This window comes from Mobula birostris, chromosome 20 (genome assembly GCF_030028105.1).
Source record: "Mobula birostris isolate sMobBir1 chromosome 20, sMobBir1.hap1, whole genome shotgun sequence".
NCBI lineage: Eukaryota > Metazoa > Chordata > Chondrichthyes > Myliobatiformes > Myliobatidae > Mobula > Mobula birostris.
The window spans coordinates 62677385-62694914 of NC_092389.1; the positions used below are offsets into that span (position 1 = coordinate 62677385).

General features: G+C 45.8%; 1 pseudogene; it reads left to right on the top strand.

Moving 5' to 3' along the window:
- Positions 1-406: 406 nt before the first annotated feature.
- On the top strand, positions 407-16674 carry LOC140185278 (zinc-binding protein A33-like; annotated as a pseudogene).
- Positions 16675-17530: the final 856 nt, after the last annotated feature.

The following is a 17530-nucleotide window of genomic DNA, read 5'->3' on the forward strand; positions in this document are numbered from 1 at the left end:
CCCCAGCGGGATGAAACATCAGTCCTGCTCCCACCCTGTCGATATCCTGTGAGACTGTGGGTGTCTCTTACCCCTCTCATTCTGAGACAGGCCCAGTGAGATCACCTCTAATGTCACTAATTTTGATCCAAGCCCAGTACGGTGATTGGTTGTGGGAGCATCTCAATGAACGGCAAGTGAGTACGGTTATCCTGTGTTGTTCAACAGCCTGATGTTTGTGGGCTAGGAACTGTTTCCTAAACCTAGTGGTGTGAGTCCTGAAGCTCTTGTACCTTCTACCTGATTTCAGCAGCGAGTAAAGGGCCTGGTCTGGGTGGTGAGCATCTCTGATGATGGATGCTGCTCTACTCCGACAGCATTTCATATAGATGTGCTCAATGGCTGGGAGGGATTTAACGTGTACCGGGCCGAATCCAATACCTTCTGTAGGCTTATCAGGAGGGCGATCAAAATATTTTATCATCGTGACAAATCATACCTGGCTGGCGGCGAGAGGGCCGCTCCCAGTCTGATCCTTGCTGCATGGCCGGAGATCACTCGCACAGCGCACTGCCCCGAGATTACTGCAGTGGAGATGAGATGGTCACTCATCCCTTTGTGGACTGAGGACTGGCGAAGATATGTGGAGAAAGATGCAAGAGCCTGTGCCACAGCAGCTGTGTGACAGAGGCTCACTGATCTTCGGGTAAAGGAATTGCACGTTTTCTCCTTGTGAATATTTCATGGCGAATTAAGTTTCACGGTGAATCAACTTCTGGGCCCTGTCCAGATTTGTGGAAACTGGACTTCCATTGGAGTGGAGACAGAAATGGGTAAGTCAGGAATTTTCTTCAAGACTTCACAAATCAAAATAATGTTTTCCACCCTGTGACGTCGAATGTCCAGTCCTGTGTTTTTTTTTCCTGCAGGGGACTACCAGGGGAAAGGGCTTCCAATCGCAGGGCTGAGGCCTTCAGAGATTCGGCTGACGTTCTGTCGCACTGGGATTTTACGGGATGGGGTTGCTAGACCCATAACAACCCCTCCCCCTTTTGCAGCCGGGCCTGGGCTGTCCATTGCCGAGTTTTTTTTTCGGACCTGTTTAATGTGTTTCCGATCCCACCCTTGTATGGAAATCACCATGATTTGTTCCCCACTGACACAGGCAGCGACATGATGTTCATTCCCCGAGTCTGCAGCGCGTGTAGTGGACAATCGCGGTACTGCAGGGGATCAGCAGCTCCCCGAAAGTGAAAGCATTCTGAAACAGGAAGTGCTGGGAGTTAACATGGCTTCGAAAGGACAGGTCGAGAGTTTAACCGAGGAGGTAATCTGTCCCATCTGTCTAGATTTCTTCACCGATCCGGTTATCCTGGAGTGTGGACACAACTTCTGTCGCTCTTGTATCACACGGTGTTGGGAAAGGGAGGAGAGAAACTCCTGCCCGGAATGTAGAGAGGTGTTTGCTGACCGCACCCTCAGAGTCAATCGGGCCTTAGCAAATCTGGCAGAAAAATTTCGAAATCTTATCCCGAATCAGAAAGGGAAGGAAATTAAACTTCAGTGCGAGGAACATGAGGAAGAACTGAAGCTGTTTTGTGAAACGGACAAGACACTGATCTGTCTGATCTGTAGAGATGCGCAGAAACACAGAGAGCACCGATTCATGCCGATTAAAGAAGCTGTTAAAAGCTACAAGGTAAAACTAACCCGGGTTTTATATTCACCCCATCCTTCCTTGTCCTGTCCTGCTTAGCACACGAGCCTCCGTCACTAACATATTATTCTCCGCAACTTTCGCCATCTCCATCAGGATTCTACCAACAAGCACGGCTTTCCCTCCCACAGCCCATCCCACCCACTCCCCACAGCTCTCCGCTCTTTGTGGGAATCACTCTGTACGTAACTCCCTTATCCACTCGCTCCTCCCCACGGATCTACCTCCTGGCAATGACTCCTGAAAGCAGGACAAGTGCTACACCTCACTCCTACACCTCCTCCCTCGTCACCATTCAGGGCCCCAAACAGACCCAATTCCTCCCGTTCTTCTATGTTCGATTGTCCTGTAGTATTAGATTCCTTCTTCTTCAGCTCTTTACCCCCTCCACATGTTCACCCTCAGCTCCTTAATTCATCACCCTCCCCCACGTCCCCCCTCACGTTGTCTCACCCGTCACCTGTCACTTGGTTCTCATCCCCAACCTTTTTATTCTGGTTTCTGCCCCATTCCTTCCCAGTCCTAATGAAGGGTCTCATCCCGAAACACCGATTGCTCATTTACCCTTTCAGATGCTGCCTGACTCGCTGAGTTCCTCCGGAATTTTGTGTGTGATAATTGGGTTTGATCACCTGTTTCTTTTCATCCATCTTTGTTTCGATTTCCTTCGCTCTCTGACTTCCAGGATCAGCTGAAATCTTCCTTAGACTCTCTCACAAAAAAGAAATCAGACTTCCAGAAAAAGGAACAGCAACAGAAAGAGAAGATTTCCGGAGTTCGGGTGAGGCTTCCTGAGCGGAATTTCTGATATTACTGTATGGTTTTGCTCACTTTAATGTGGAATAGCAGAGTATCGCAGCTCCAGTGACCTGGGTTCGATCCTGACCTCTGGTGCTGTCTGTGTGGAGTTTGCATGTTCTCCCTGTGACCACGACAGTTTCAGACACATCCCAAGGACATGCTGGAGAAATGGTTAATTACAATTAACCCCGTGAAGGTGCGGGAGGGTGCATGTGAATCAAATGGGAGTTAAAGGGTCAGTGAGCGAGAATAAGTTTCAGGAAAACGTGAGGGGATGAGGTTGACGGGAATGTTCTCAGAACTAGCATGGTCTTCAATGGATGGAATGGTCACCTTAATGTCATAAGGAAATGCAACACAGCAATACAGTAAATTAATCTTTACCTCTCATTCGACAGAAACAGTCACACAGCGTTCAGACCCACATCACATCCCAGTTTGCTGAACTGCGCCAGATTATCACTGAGAAAGAGCAGAGCTTACTCAGGGATCTCAGGACGGAAGAGGCAACGATTCTAAATCCAATGGAGAAAAATCTTCGAGCCATTCAAAAGAATATTAGGATTATTCAGGAGGAAATCTCAAAGATAAAGGAACAGATGGATCAAAAAGACAGTGTGATATTTCTCAAGGTGAGGGATTTTATTTCAATTTATTTCTGTCGAAGGACACTAAATGAACAGTGGAATATTTGAAGTAAACAGTGGCCATTTCTAACAAATCAGTTGCCGCTGCTGGCGACCTCGCACAGTTTGCTATACTTGTATGTTGCACCTCCCGATCACTCCAATAATCATGTTCCAAAATGTCGAAGATATGTATTTGATCTTTCAGTAGCAACATACAATCTTGAAGGGATGAAACTTAAGCGTAATTAATCGTAAATTAAACTGCAACGAATTTGTCAACAAGAGGTATGCCATCCATCTGTCCGCAGCTCAAAACAGCCCAGAACAAAGTACTAATACCTCACCTTTTCCTTTTACCACACCCCACTCACGTGACTAGTTGCCATAATAACCATGTAACTCAGAATACAATGCAGAGAGAAAACAGATGCGTTGCTCCTACACACAACATTTACAAACGGCAGTAAACTGTCTCACCAGACAATTGATACAACCATTCAGTGCTACTATTGTCCCAAAACTGGACTTCCACAACTTCTGTACATCCCAGGACAGAATCCAATCTACCCTGAAACGATTTACTCTGATTATAATACAGAGCTGCTGATTGTGTCTTTGATTATCACATTAAATATTCTCTAAATCTCACATTGACACACAGTTCCAGTCACAGACTGTGAGTGTGTCTGGTGCGGTGGGTGTGAGGATCTCTCTGTCAATCACTGAGAGCAAAGAATGTCACCCACACATCAGATTTATCCGTTATATCTGGTTTCCACCAGATTACGGAAACATTCACTGACTCTACATCTTCAGAGGGATTACATCCCATTCTCCATCATAAACAAGCCAGTCGGTCCATATTCTGCTATCAATTTCACTGCTTCACAAGCCTCTTCCCACCTACCCACCACACCCAGCGACAGTGCTCTGATCTCCACGGTCCCTCATCTGTTTCTCTAGTTTACCCATGACATTCAATCTCTGCTGTTCCACTTCAACCACTCCTGTGCCAGTGAGTTCCACATCCTCTCCACTAAATTTCTTATCGGATTCATTATCAAATCCATCACTGATTTGAGTTCGCCCATCTCATCATTCTAACGCTTCATCCAGATGAAAATGCATGACGTGTCCTGTCTTCCTTGCAAGTTTCATCCTCTCAGTAATGGCCCAGCTTTCAGAGAAATACCCTGTAATTTAACCCCTGGTTCTGCATTGTCTGTGTGTGTGAGTGACTGCAGGAGTGGGAATTTTCAACCCCTGGCTCTGCATTGTCTGTGTGTGTGAGTGACTGCAGGAGTGGGAATTTTCAACCCCTGGTTCTGTATTGTCTGTGTGTGTGAGTGACTGCAGGAGTGGGAATTTTCAACCCCTGGTTCTGTATTGTCTGTGTGCGTGAGTGACTGCAGGAGTGGGAATTTTCAACCCCTGGCTCTGTATTGTCTGTGTGTGTGTGTGAGTGACTGCAGGAGTGGGAATTTTCAACCCCTGGTTCTGTATTGTCTGTGTGTGTGAGTGACTGCAGGAGTGGGAATTTTCAACACCTGGTTCTGTATTGTCTGTGTGTGTGAGTGGCTGCAGGAGTGGGAATTTTCAACCCCTGGTTCTGTATTGTCTGTGTGTGTGTGTGAGTGACTGCAGGAGTGGGAATTTTCAACCCCTGGTTCTGTATTGTCTGTGTGTGTGAGTGACTGCAGGAGTGGGAATTTTCAACCCCTGGTTCTGTATTGTCTGTGTGTGTGAGTGACTGCAGGAGTGGGAATTTTCAACCCCTGGTTCTGTATTGTCTGTCTGTGTGAGTGACTGCAGGAGTGGGAATTTTCAACCCCTGGTTCTGTATTGTGTGTGTGTGTGTGACTGCAGGAGTGGGAATTTTCAACCCCTGGCTCTGTATTGTCTGTGTGTGTGAGTGACTGCAGGAGTGGGAATTTTCAACCCCTGGTTCTGTATTGTCTGTGTGTGTGTGTGAGTGACTGCAGGAGTGGGAATTTTCAACCCCTGGTTCTGTATTGTCTGTGTGTGTGTGTGAGTGACTGCAGGAGTGGGAATTTTCAACCCCTGGTTCTGTATTGTCTGTGTGTGTGAGTGACTGCAGGAGTGGGAATTTTCAACCCCTGGTTCTGCATTGTCTGTGTGTGTGAGTGACTGCAGGAGTGGGAATTTTCAACCCCTGGCTCTGTATTGTCTGTGTGTGTGAGTGACTGCAGGAGTGGGAATTTTCAACCCCTGGTTCTGTATTGTCTGTGTGTGTGAGTGACTGCAGGAGTGGGAATTTTCAACCCCTGGTTCTGTATTGTCTGTGTGTGTGAGTGACTGCAGGAGTGGGAATTTTCAACCCCTGGTTCTGTATTGTCTGTGTGTGTGAGTGACTGCAGGAGTGGGAATTTTTAACACCTTGTAATGGTTTGAATGAAATTCAGGATGTCGATAGTCTCTGTCTATTCAGATTTGTGTTTTATTTATTTCAGGAGGAAGCTCGTCAGAACAGGAGGTAGGACATGCTCTTTACTGAAACCCTGTATGGATTTGTAAAATAGTTCAAAATTGTAGTTTATAACCAGCAGTTTAATAGTTACAGGATAAATGACGATATCCAGGAATTGCCAGTGACAGATGAGGCCCTACCGGTTGAAAAATTCGATCACCTCTATTTGTTGAACACAGTGCTGAGAGAAACACTTGATGCCATTAATCGAGGTAAAACTAACAGAGACTCATTTCTCCCTGTTCATGAGACTCAATTTAGTTCCAATTTAAAGTAAATATTGGCTGTAATAATGGGCTGAAGGGGAACTGAAGTTTATTCCACATCAACCCCACCGACTGGGAGGCATCACAGTCACATGGTCAGCTGGAGATGTCAGACCCCTGAACACACCAGCACAGGGTCACAATACAACCAATACACGGGACTGGCAGATGAACCACTGGGTCCTGATCCCAGGCCACTGTACTAACACGCCAAGACATGAGTTTGAATCCTACCACAGGAGCTGGGAAATTAATACTGATTTTATGATATTGTAGGCTGTGAAAGCAAATAACACCGTAACATACACAGACCATCAGAGTGTGACACACGGTCAAAGAGACAGGTTAAAATTCCTATTCCGTAATGAAATCTGCCGTCCTTACCCAGTCTGTCTGTTCTGGGCACTGAGCTGCCCTCTGACATGACGTCACATCAACAGTTCACAGACAGACTCCGGGGTGAGATTCCTCAGGAGGATGATCTGGGAGGGTTTGGCAGATGCTGAACCCACGGCCCACTTCATCCATCTGCTGGACTAAGATGTCTTCCTGAGCATGTCCCATCTGTGAGTGTTTGTCCCATATCCCTCTGTGTACTGTCCAAATGGATTTTAAAATATTTTAATTACATCTTTTTCTACAGCTTCTGCTGATAGTAAATTCCTTCTGCCCACTTCTCTCTCCCTTTCTTTGAGAAAGTTACCCCATAGATCGCATCCCACCTTAAATCTAAGCCCTCTGGTTCTCTACTCTTATGTCCTGGATAAGAAGATTATGTCCTTTTGTGTCTAGGCCCCTTATGGTTTTATAGAGTTGAGTAACTGAACATCCTACACTACAGGGAATTAGCCCGAGCATATCCAATCTCTCTGTTTTTAACCCGAGCCTCCCCACCCTGAAGCTTCCTGTCCAGTGTAATCACACCCCTCCCAGAGTCGGGGCAGCAGAAATGCAGACAATACCCCCAGTGTGGTCTTTCATCAACATCAAAGACCTTGCTTAAGTTCCTGTGGACAGTGTCGAATAGGCTGATGAATACAGGACTGAAGGTGTTATATTTGAATGCTCCAGTATACGGAATAAGGTTGATGATGTTGTAGCACAGGCAGAGATTGACAGGTACAACGTTGTTGGCATCACTGAGTTGTGGCTGAAAGGAGATGCTGGTTGAAGCCCAACATCCAAGGATACACCTTGTGTTCAAAGGACAGGCAGGTAGGCAGAGGGGATGGGGAGGCTCTGTTGTAAAAAATGAAATGAAATCCATAGAGAGAGGTGACATCAGTTTGGAAGATGCAGAATCTTTGTGGGTACCGGTGCTACAGCATCAATAAGAAACGGTAAGGGTGAAAAGACTCTGATGCGAGTTATATACAGGCCTGCAAATAGTGACCTGGATACAAAAGGGATACAAATTACACCGGGAGATGGAAAAGGCATGTAAAAAGGGCAGGGTGGTAATTGGAATGGGGGATTTCAACATGCAGGTAGATTGGGGAAAATCAGGTTGGTGCTGCATCCCAAGAGAGGGAATTTGTAGAATGCCCCCGAGATGGCTTTTTCGAACAGCTTGTGGTTGAGCCCAATGGGAGAAAAGGCAATTCAGGAGTGGGATTTGTATAATGAACTAGATATGATTAGGGAGCTTAAGGTTAAATAACCCGACAGAAACAGTGATTTTAAAATGATAGAATTTACGCCGCAGTTTGAGAGGGAGAAGATAAAGTCAGATGTATCAGTATTAGAGTGGAGTAAAGGGAATGACAGAGGCATGGGGAGGAGCTAACCGAAGTAGGTTGGAAGTGGACAAGAACAGGGACGATGGCAGAACAGCAACGGTTGGAGTTTCTGGGGGCAATTCGGAAGGCACGGGATAGACACGTCCCGAATGTGAAGAAGTATTCCAAAGGGAGGATGAGGTAACTGTGTTTGACAAGGGAAGTCACAGACAACATGAAAGTGAAAGAGAGGGCATACAATGTTTCAAAAATTAGCAGGATGTTGGAGAGTAAAGGTTTTGATAACCAAGAGAAAGTAACAAAAATGCAATTAGAAGAGAAAAGATATGAGGGAAAACAAGCCAACAATGAAAACGAGGACACAAAATTGTTAAGAGTAAAAGCCAGGTGAGAGTGGTATTGGACCCCTAGAAAATGAGGCCGGAGAGTTAGGAATGGGAGACAGAGACATGACAGCAGTACCTATTTAGTATTTTGTGTCAATCCTCACTGGAAGATACTGTACAAGAAGTTTATCAGAAATGAGAGTGTCAGGGGACAGAAATGAGTGTTGTTGCTGTTACTAGGGAGAAAGTACGGGGGAAGATGAAAGGTATGAAGGTAAATAAATCACCTGAACCAGTTGGACTACACTGGTGTGTTCAGAAGGAGGCAGCTGAAGAGAATGTGGAGGCATTAGTAATGATCTTTCAAGAATCACTAGGTTCTGGATCATTCAAGACGACTGGAAAACTGCAAAGGTCACTTCACTCTTTAAGAAGAGAGAGCAGGTGAGGAAGAGAAATTATCGGTGTGTTAGTCTGGATGTGGTGTGACTGGGAAGATGTTGGAGTCCAGTATTAAGGGCGAGCTTTTGGGTACATGGAGGCACATGATAAAATAGAAAAGACAGCAGGGATTCCTTTAAGGGGAAATCTTGCCCGACAAATCTGTTGGAATACTTCGAGGAGCACAAAGCCAAGATAGACAAAGAAAGATTTCAAACAGTATTGATGCCTTTGTGGTCAGGGTTTCAGAGGATATGGAAAAGGTGAATGGGTAAGTAGTGCTGTGGAAGGCAGATCAGGAAAATGGGCAAAGAACTGATCGATGGATTATCCAGTAGGGAAGTCGCACGTGCATTTGGCAGAAGGAATAAAGGCATGGATGATTTTGTAAACGGAGAAATACAAAATTCTGAAGTGCAAAGGGACTTGGGTGTCCTTGTGCAGGATTTTCTAAAGGTTAACTTTTAGTCTGAGTCAGTGGTAAGATCGGCAAACTCATTGTTTGCTTTCATTCATCAGAATTAGAATGCAGGAGCAAGGGTGTAATGATGATGTTTTATAAGGTATTTGTCAGACCACACTTGGAGTATTGTGAGCAGCTTTGTGTCCCTTATATAGGACAAGATGTGCTGGCATTGGAGAGGTTCACGAGAATGATTCCCTGAATGAAAGGGTTAACATATGAGAAGTGTTTGGTGGCTCTGGGCCTGTACTCACGTGAGTTCAGAAGAATGGCTGATTTATTATCCCTCTCAACATGATTCTGCTACCTCCTCCCCATAACTTTTGACACCCTGACTCATGAAGAACCGATCAACTTCAACTTTAAATATGAAACACCAGAAAATCTGCAGATGCTGTTCCCCAAGCAACACAGGTCCTGATGAAGGGTCTCGGCCTGAGCTCACTGAAACCTACCCGGAGAGAGTGGATGTCGGGAGGATGCTTCCTATAGTGGATCGGTCGAGAACAGAAGGCACAGCCTCCGATTAGATAATGTCCATTTAGAACAGAGATGAGGAGGAATTCCTTTATCCACAGGACAGTGAATCTGCCACAGGCAGCTGTGGAGTCCAAATAATTGAGTATATTTAAAGTAGAGCAACACACACAAAATGCTGGAGGAACTCAGCAGGTCAGGAAACATCTATGGAAAAGAGTAAACAGTCAACAGTTCAGACTGAAACAGTTCATCAGTACATATGTTGCTTGAAGGTCCCTGAAAATTCCTCCCCTTTCCTCTTGAGGGGCTGTGGGCGATGGGGTTGTGGGAAAGGGGACAGAGGGATCCTCATCTCCACCTTTGTCCTCGCCAGCTTCTCGTTACGTCTACACACACAGTTCACCCACAGGCTCTCCACCCCTCCCCCACCTGGTTCTGGTTCAATCTGCCGTTTATCTCTCCCCTGCTGGTTCCCATTATCACCTCCTTTACTGTCTCGAACCTTCACACTCCCCCACTCCACACTCCCCACTCGCAAATGAATGTTAACATTGAATGAAGGGCCTGTTCCTGTGCTGTACTGTTCTATGTTCTCTGTTCCCTGTTCAGAAGAATGAGACGAGATCTCAGGGAAACATGAAATTCCTTCAGGGGTCAACAGGCAGGATACAGGGAGGATGTTTCCCTGTCTGAGGAGTCAAGGGTCAGGGGTCACTGTCTGTTTGGAATTCTCAGCACCCGTAGGGAGAGGGGATTTGGGGGTTCTTATCCATTCAGTTCACAGAGCCATTGCCGTACAGCATAGAAATGTGCCCTTCGACCCATCACATCTGTGCTGACCTATTTACCCATCTACATTCATCCCATTGGCCAGCATTTGGTCAGTCTCCTTCTGTGCCTTGCCTGTTGAAGTGTCTGTCCAAGTGTCTCTTAAACACAGAGGACTGTAGGCCTGTGACCTGCAGAGGTCGGTGCTGGGGCCGGGGGTGTTTGTCATTCATATTAATGAGTTGGATGATAATGTTGGTGACATAGTTGGTAGGTTTGTGGGTGACACTAAAATTCATGGTATAGTGGACAGCAAAGAGGGTTATCTCTGTTTACACCGGGCCCTTGATCAACTGTAGAAGTGGGTACAGTCACAATGTTTCTAAATTCATCTTGGCAGGGACGGGGATCTGTTTAAGTCCATTCACTCACCCCCTCCCCATGTTAATCCACCCCTTTCCTGCACTCGGTTGCTGTCTATTTCTATTCCTGAGGGAAGATGTCGACCTGAACCGTAGACTGTCCATTTCTCTCCACACCTCCTGCCTGACCCGCTCGGTTCCTCCAGCATTTTGTGTCTGTTAGATCGGAAAATCTCTGCTCTCCGTCCAACGAAAAATACTTGGAGAGACATTAGTTGTCCATCTACTTTCGTCGGGTCAAACCACGGGAAAGGTTCGTGTCGGTCACCAGACCGCGCCTGAGGCCTAGCGGCCTTCCCCCGATCCAATAAAAATTTAACATTTTTATGCAGAGAATGGTGAGTGCGCGGAACGGGCTGCTGGTGGTGGTGCTGCAGGTGGAAACGACAGGGTCTTTTAAGAAACTCATGAATGGCTACATGGAGCTTATAAAAATAGAGGGCCATGGGTAAGGCCTAGGTAGTTCTAAGGTAGGGACATGTTCGACACAGCTTTGTGGGCCGAAGGGCCTGTATTGTGTTCTATGTTTTCTGTGTTTCTATGTTTCACTATATTCGAGGAAGTGGAAATGCAGACAATACCCGAACTGTGGTCTATCATTGATATCATAGATCTTGCTTAAGCTCATGTGGACAGTGTCGAATAGGCTGATGAATACAGGACTGAAGGTGTTATATTTGAATGCTCCAGTATACGGAATAAGGTTGATGATGTTGTAGCACAGGTAGAGATTGGCAGGTATAACGTTGTTGGCGTCACTGAGTTGTGGCTGAAAGGAGATCCTGGTTGAAGCCCAACATCCAAGGATACACCTTGTATTCAAAGGACAGGCAGGTAGGCAGAGGGGCTGGGGAGGCTCTGTTGTAAAAAATGAAATGAAATCCTCAGAGAGAGGTGACATAGGAGTGGAAGATGTTGAATCATTGTGGGTAGAATTAAGAAACTGCAAGGGTAAAAAGTCCCTGATGGTAATTATATACAGGCCTCTAAATAGTAGCCAGGATCGAAATGGGATACAAATTACACCAGGAGATGGAAAAAGGGGCAAGGCAACGGTCAGAATGGGGGGTTTCAAGATGCAGGTAGATTGGGAAAATCATGTTGGTGCTGCATGCCAGGAGAGGGAATTTGTAGAATGCCTCCAAGATGGCTTTTTAGTAAACATTGTGGTTGATCCCAATGGGACAAATGCAATTCTGGAGTGGGACTTGTATAATGAACCAGATATGATAGAATTCACCACAGACTTTGACAGGGAGATAAAGTCAGATGTATCAGTATTAAAGGGGAGTAAAGTTAGTTACAGAGGCATGAGGAAGGGGACACGAGCAGGGATAATTGCAGAACAACAAAGACTGGAGTTGACGGTTTCAGATGAAACCCTGCATTAGAACCTGTGTTGCTTAAGGGTCCTTGCAAATTCTTCCCCTGTCCCAATGAGGGGATGCGGGTGATGGTGTTGTGGGAAAGGGGACAAAGAGATCCTCATCTCTATCTTTGTCCCCCTCCAGCTACTCGTTACGTCTACACACGCAGTTCACCCACAGGCTTTGCACCCCTCCCACACCTGGTTCTGGTTCAATCTGCCGTTTATCTCTCCACAGCTGGTTCCCATTATCAACTCCTTTAATGTCTCGAACCTTCACACTCTCCCACTCCACACTTCACACTCACAAATGAATGTTAACATTGAATGCAGGGCCTGTTCCTGTGCTGTACTGTTCTATGTTCTCTGTTCCCTGTTCAGAAGAATGAGAGGAGATCTCAGGGACACACAAAATTATTTCAGGGGTCAACAGGGAGGATACAGGGAGGATGTTTCCCCATCTGAGGAGTCAAGGGTCAGGGGTCACTGTCTGTTTGGGATTCTCAACACGGGGTGGGTGGTGGTGTTTCAGTTATTCAGTTCACTTAAAGTCACAAAGCCCTTCGTCGTACAGCATAAAAATGTGCCCTTCAACCCATCATCTCTGTGCTGACCCATTTACCCACCTACATTCATCCCAATGGCCAGCATTAGGTCAGTCTCCTTCTGTGCCTTGCCTATTGAAGTGTCTGTCCAAGTGTTTCTTAAACACAGAGGACAGGAGGCCTGTGACCTGCAGAGGTCGGTGCTGGGGCCGGGGTTGTTTGTCATTCCTATTAATGATTTGGATGATAATGTCGGTGACATAGTTAGTGGGTTTGTTAATGATACTAAAATTCATGGTACAGTGGACAGGGAAGAGGGTTATCTCTGTTTACACCGGGCCCTTGATCAACTGTAGAGATGGGTACAGGGAGAATGTTTTAAAATACATCCTGGCAGGGCCGTGGATAAGAAAAGGTGAAAGGAGTAATGGGCAAATGGGACTAGCTCACTAGAGCAAGTTGGTCAGCACAAACAAGTTGGGCCGATGGGACTCCGTGACCTCCAGTTTAAATCTATTCACTCACCTCTTTCCCATCTTAATCCATCCCTTTCCCGCACTCGTTTCTGCTGTCTATTTATTTCTATCCTTGAGGGAAGATGTCGACCTGAACCGTAGACTGTCCATCTCTCTCCACACCTCCTGCCTGACCCGCTCGGTTCCTCCAGCATTTTGTGTCTGTTTGATCGGGAAATCTCTGCTCTCCGTCCAGCGGAAAACCCTTGGGGAGACATTCGTTGTCCACCCGGTTTCGTTCGGTCAAACCACGGGAAAGGTTCGTGTCGGCCACCCGACCGCGCCTGAGGCCGAGCGGCCTTTCCCCCGATCCCCGGGACCGCGCTGTCCGAGTCTCCCCCCGATCCCCGGGGCCGCGCTGCCCGAGTCTCTCCCCGATCCCTGGGGACTCTCTAATTCTCTGCTTCTCCCCCCAGTCTCTGTCACCCTGGATGTGGAAACGGCGAGTCCGTATCTCGAGGTGTCTGAGGATCGGAAGAGTGTGAGATGGATCGCGACCTGGAGGGATCTCCCTGACACCGGGAAGAGATTCACATTCTGGGCTTGTGTGCTGGGATCGGAGGGATTCACATCGGGGAGACATTACTGGGAGGTGGAGGTGACGGGGAATCAGGTCTGGGGTCTGGGAGTCGCCGCAGAGTCTGTGGACAGGAAGGGATGGGTCAGACTGAGTCCGGAGACCGGATTCTGGGTCATCGGGCGGGATGGTGACGTGTTACATCGGTATTGTGACGAGTTCCCCTCCCCTGAGTCCCGTCTCCCTGCCGGTCCCATCCCCGGGAGGGTGGAAGTTTATCTCAGTTACCCGTCCGGGACAGTTTCATTTTACAACGCGGAGACCAAGTCCCATCTCCACACCTTCACTGGGAATAAATTCACGGGAAAACTTTATCCTTTCTTCTGGCCTCGGGATGAAAACCAGTGGCTGAGAATCTGCTCCGGTTCCGCTCCGGCTCTGTAAACGGGTCGGGTCCTGGGACCGGCGTCAGGAGTAAAGTCCCTGTAAATATAAATGTCCAGAGAGTGAAATAAATCCGAAATGAGAATTATCGATCCGTTAATTTTAACTCGTTCACCGCATCCGACAACGGAACAAAAACACCGCGGATTCAGCAGCAGCCGCGGGGCGGCGGGTCCTGAGCTCCCCCGGGTCCTAAAGTCAACCCGCACAGAAACAGGTTAAATGGGACAAGTGGGGGCGGTGCTGACTGGGAGAGGGGGGTCATGGTGAATCTTGGTAAGACCATAACACACAGGAGCAGAATTAGGCCGTTCAGCCCATCGACTCCGCTCCGCCATCCTATCAGGGCTGATCCCGGATCCTACTCAACCCCATACACCTGCCTTCTCTCCATGTATTTTGATGGCCTGATCGATCAGGAAATGATCAACCTCCGCCTTAAATATACCCGCAGACTTGGCCTCCACCGCAGTCTGTGATAGAGTATTCCACAGGGTCACTACTCTCTGACTAAAAATATTCCTCCTGACCTCTGTTCAAATGGCCTCCCCTCAATGTTGAGACTGTGTCTCTAGTCAGGATATCCCCACCACATGAAACAACCTCTCCACATCCACCCTATCTGGTCCTTTCAACACTCGGTAGGTTTCAATGAGACTCCCCTTTCCTTTCTGAGATATGGGACCCAAAATGTTGATTAAACTCCAAGTACGGCCTAACTTGTGTCTTATAAAGGCTCAGCATTATCTCCTTGCTTAAATATTCTATTCCCCTTCAAAGAAAAGCCAGCATTGCATTTCCCTTCTTTACCACAGACTCAAAATGTGAAATAACCTTCTGGAACTCTTGCAGGAGAACTCCTAAGCCCCCTGCACCTGTGAATTTTCTGTCTATTTAAATAATACTGAGCAATATTATTCCTTGGACCAAAATGCATGATCATATATTTCCCAACACCGTATTCAATCTGCCACCTTTTATTTTAACCACTCCTCGAATTTGTCTAAATCCTGCTGCAATCGCATTGCTTCCTCAGCACTACCTACCCCTGCACCTATCTTTACATCATCCACAAACTTTGCCACAAAGCCATCAATTACATTATATAAATCACTGACAAACAATGTAGCAGTCCCAACACTGACCCCTGAGGAACACCACTAGTCACTGGCAGCCAACCTGAAAAAGCCCTATTTATTCCCACTCGCTGCCTCCTGCCTGTCAGCCATTCCTCTGTCCATGCCAGTATCTTTCCTGTAATACCATAGGATTTTATCGTGTTCAGCAGCCTCGTGTGTGCTACCTTATCAAAGGCCTTCTGAAAATCCAAGTAAATGATATCCACTGCCTCTCATTTGTCCACCCTCCTTTTCACTTCCTCAAAGACCTCTAAAGGTTTGTTAGGCACGGTTTTCTTTCACAGAAATCATGCTGACATTGACTTATTTTATCATTAGTCTCCAAATACCTTGAAAACCCAACTTCGATAAAAGGCTACGATACTTTCTCTACCACTGAGGTCAGGCTAACTGGCCTATAATTTCCTTTCTTTTGCCTTTCTCCCTTCTGAAATGTGCAATTTTCTATTTTCCAGTCCTCCTGGACCATGCCAGGATCAAGTGATTCTTGAAAGATCGTGACCAATGCATCCATTATCTCTTCAACATCCCTGAGGACTCTGGGATGTAGTCCATCTGGTCCAGATGACTCATCCACCTTAAGACCTTTGAGTTTGATCAGCACTTTTTCCTTTGTAACAGCAAAGTCACTCAATCCTGTTGTGTCTTCCACAGTGAAGATTGTTGCAAAGTATTCATTAAGTTCATCTGCCATTTCTTTGTCCCCCATTACGATCTCACCAGTATTATTTTCCAGTGGTCCAATATCAACTGTCATCTCCCTTTCCCTCCTTTTTTAACTGGGAAAAAATCTCTGAGTGGCCTGCTTTATATTATTGGCTAGTTTGCCTCACGTTTCATCTTTAACATTCTTATCGCTTTTTAGTTGCCTTTTGTTGGATTTTCAAAGCATCCAATAATCGAGCATCCCACTCACTTTTGCTACCTGAAATGACATTTCCTCAGGTTTTACACAGTCCTAAACTTCTCTTGTCAGCCACGGGTGCCTACCCCCGCCATTTGAGAACGTCTTCCATGTGCCAAACATACTCTAATGCAATTTAAAGCAGTGCACAGGGCCCATATGTCTAAAGATAAATTAGCCCATTTTTATTCCCACATACACCCTATTTGTGACAGATGTCACTCTGAGGTGGCTTCCTTAACTCATATGTTTTGATCCTGTCCTGTTTTGGAAAATTTCTGGAAAGATAGTTTTGATATTATTTCAACAGTTTTGCGTTTTCATTTACAACCTCATCCTATTAGGCAATTTTTGGTTTGCCAATGATAGAACATAGACTTTTATCCTCTTCAGCCTGTCGGATGATCGCATTTGTTACTTTAATGGCCGGAAGATCCATTTTACTGAACTGGAAGGAGACCAATCCTCCTACCACATCTCAATGGTTTTCCCAAACTATATCATGTTTAAATTTAGAAAAAATCAGAAGTGACATTTTTGATCCTTCAGTTAAATTTGAAGAGACTTGGAAACCATTTATACAACATTTTCATGTGATGTAATTTGACCTTTCCGAATCCTTCTTATTAACTTAAAATATATGAATAGAGGAGCGGAGTTGACGACAGTACTGAACGTGTTCGATTTATGATATTGGTCTAGCCTTGTTTTGTTCCGTTTGCTTTTTTTTTGTGGGGGGGGGGAGTAAGTAGTTAGATTTTTGGGGGGTTATTTGGGGGGTTTTCTGGGGGGTTTTCTTTGTATTTCTTTTTCTTTTGATTTCTTTCTTCTCTATGATTAATTATATTAAGAGTTTGGAAGTCTATTATACCTGTATTATTTGAAATCTTTTTTTGTACATTCTTAACAACAATAAGATTATTCCAATCTCTCTGTATCAATATTGTTATTCTGTTTATAATTTTGGAAAATTAATATAAAGATTTATAAAGAAAGAAAGAACTTCTTCTGTGGGACATGTCTATCCTGTACCTTGCAAACTATTCCCAGATGCTTCAGCCACCTCTGCTCACCGTCACCCCACCAGTATCCCCCTCCAATTCACCTCAGCATGTTCCTCTCTCATGCCTCTGTAATTCCCATTATTCCTTTGCCAGACTGATACATGTGACTTAGGCTTCTCCCATGAAATTGCAGTATGAATTCTATTATATTATGATCACTGCCTCTGACGGGTTCCTTTACTTTAAGCTCCTGAATAAGGTCAGGGTTATTGTACAACACCCAATGAAGGATGACCTTTCCCCAAGTCGGCCCAAGCACAAGCTGCTCTGAAAAGCCGTCTCGTAGGCATTCAACAAATTCCCTCTCTTGTGATCCGACTCCAACCTGATTTTCCCAATCCCCTCGCATATTGAAATCCCTCATTACAATTGTGACATTACCATTATTACATGCCTTTTCCCTCTAAATACTGTGAGTTAACTTAAAGTCATTCCCAGAACTTAATAAAGTTTTTATCTGAAAACTATCTACCCACCCAAAGATTGTACTAAGACCGCAATTGACTTTTCAGCCTCA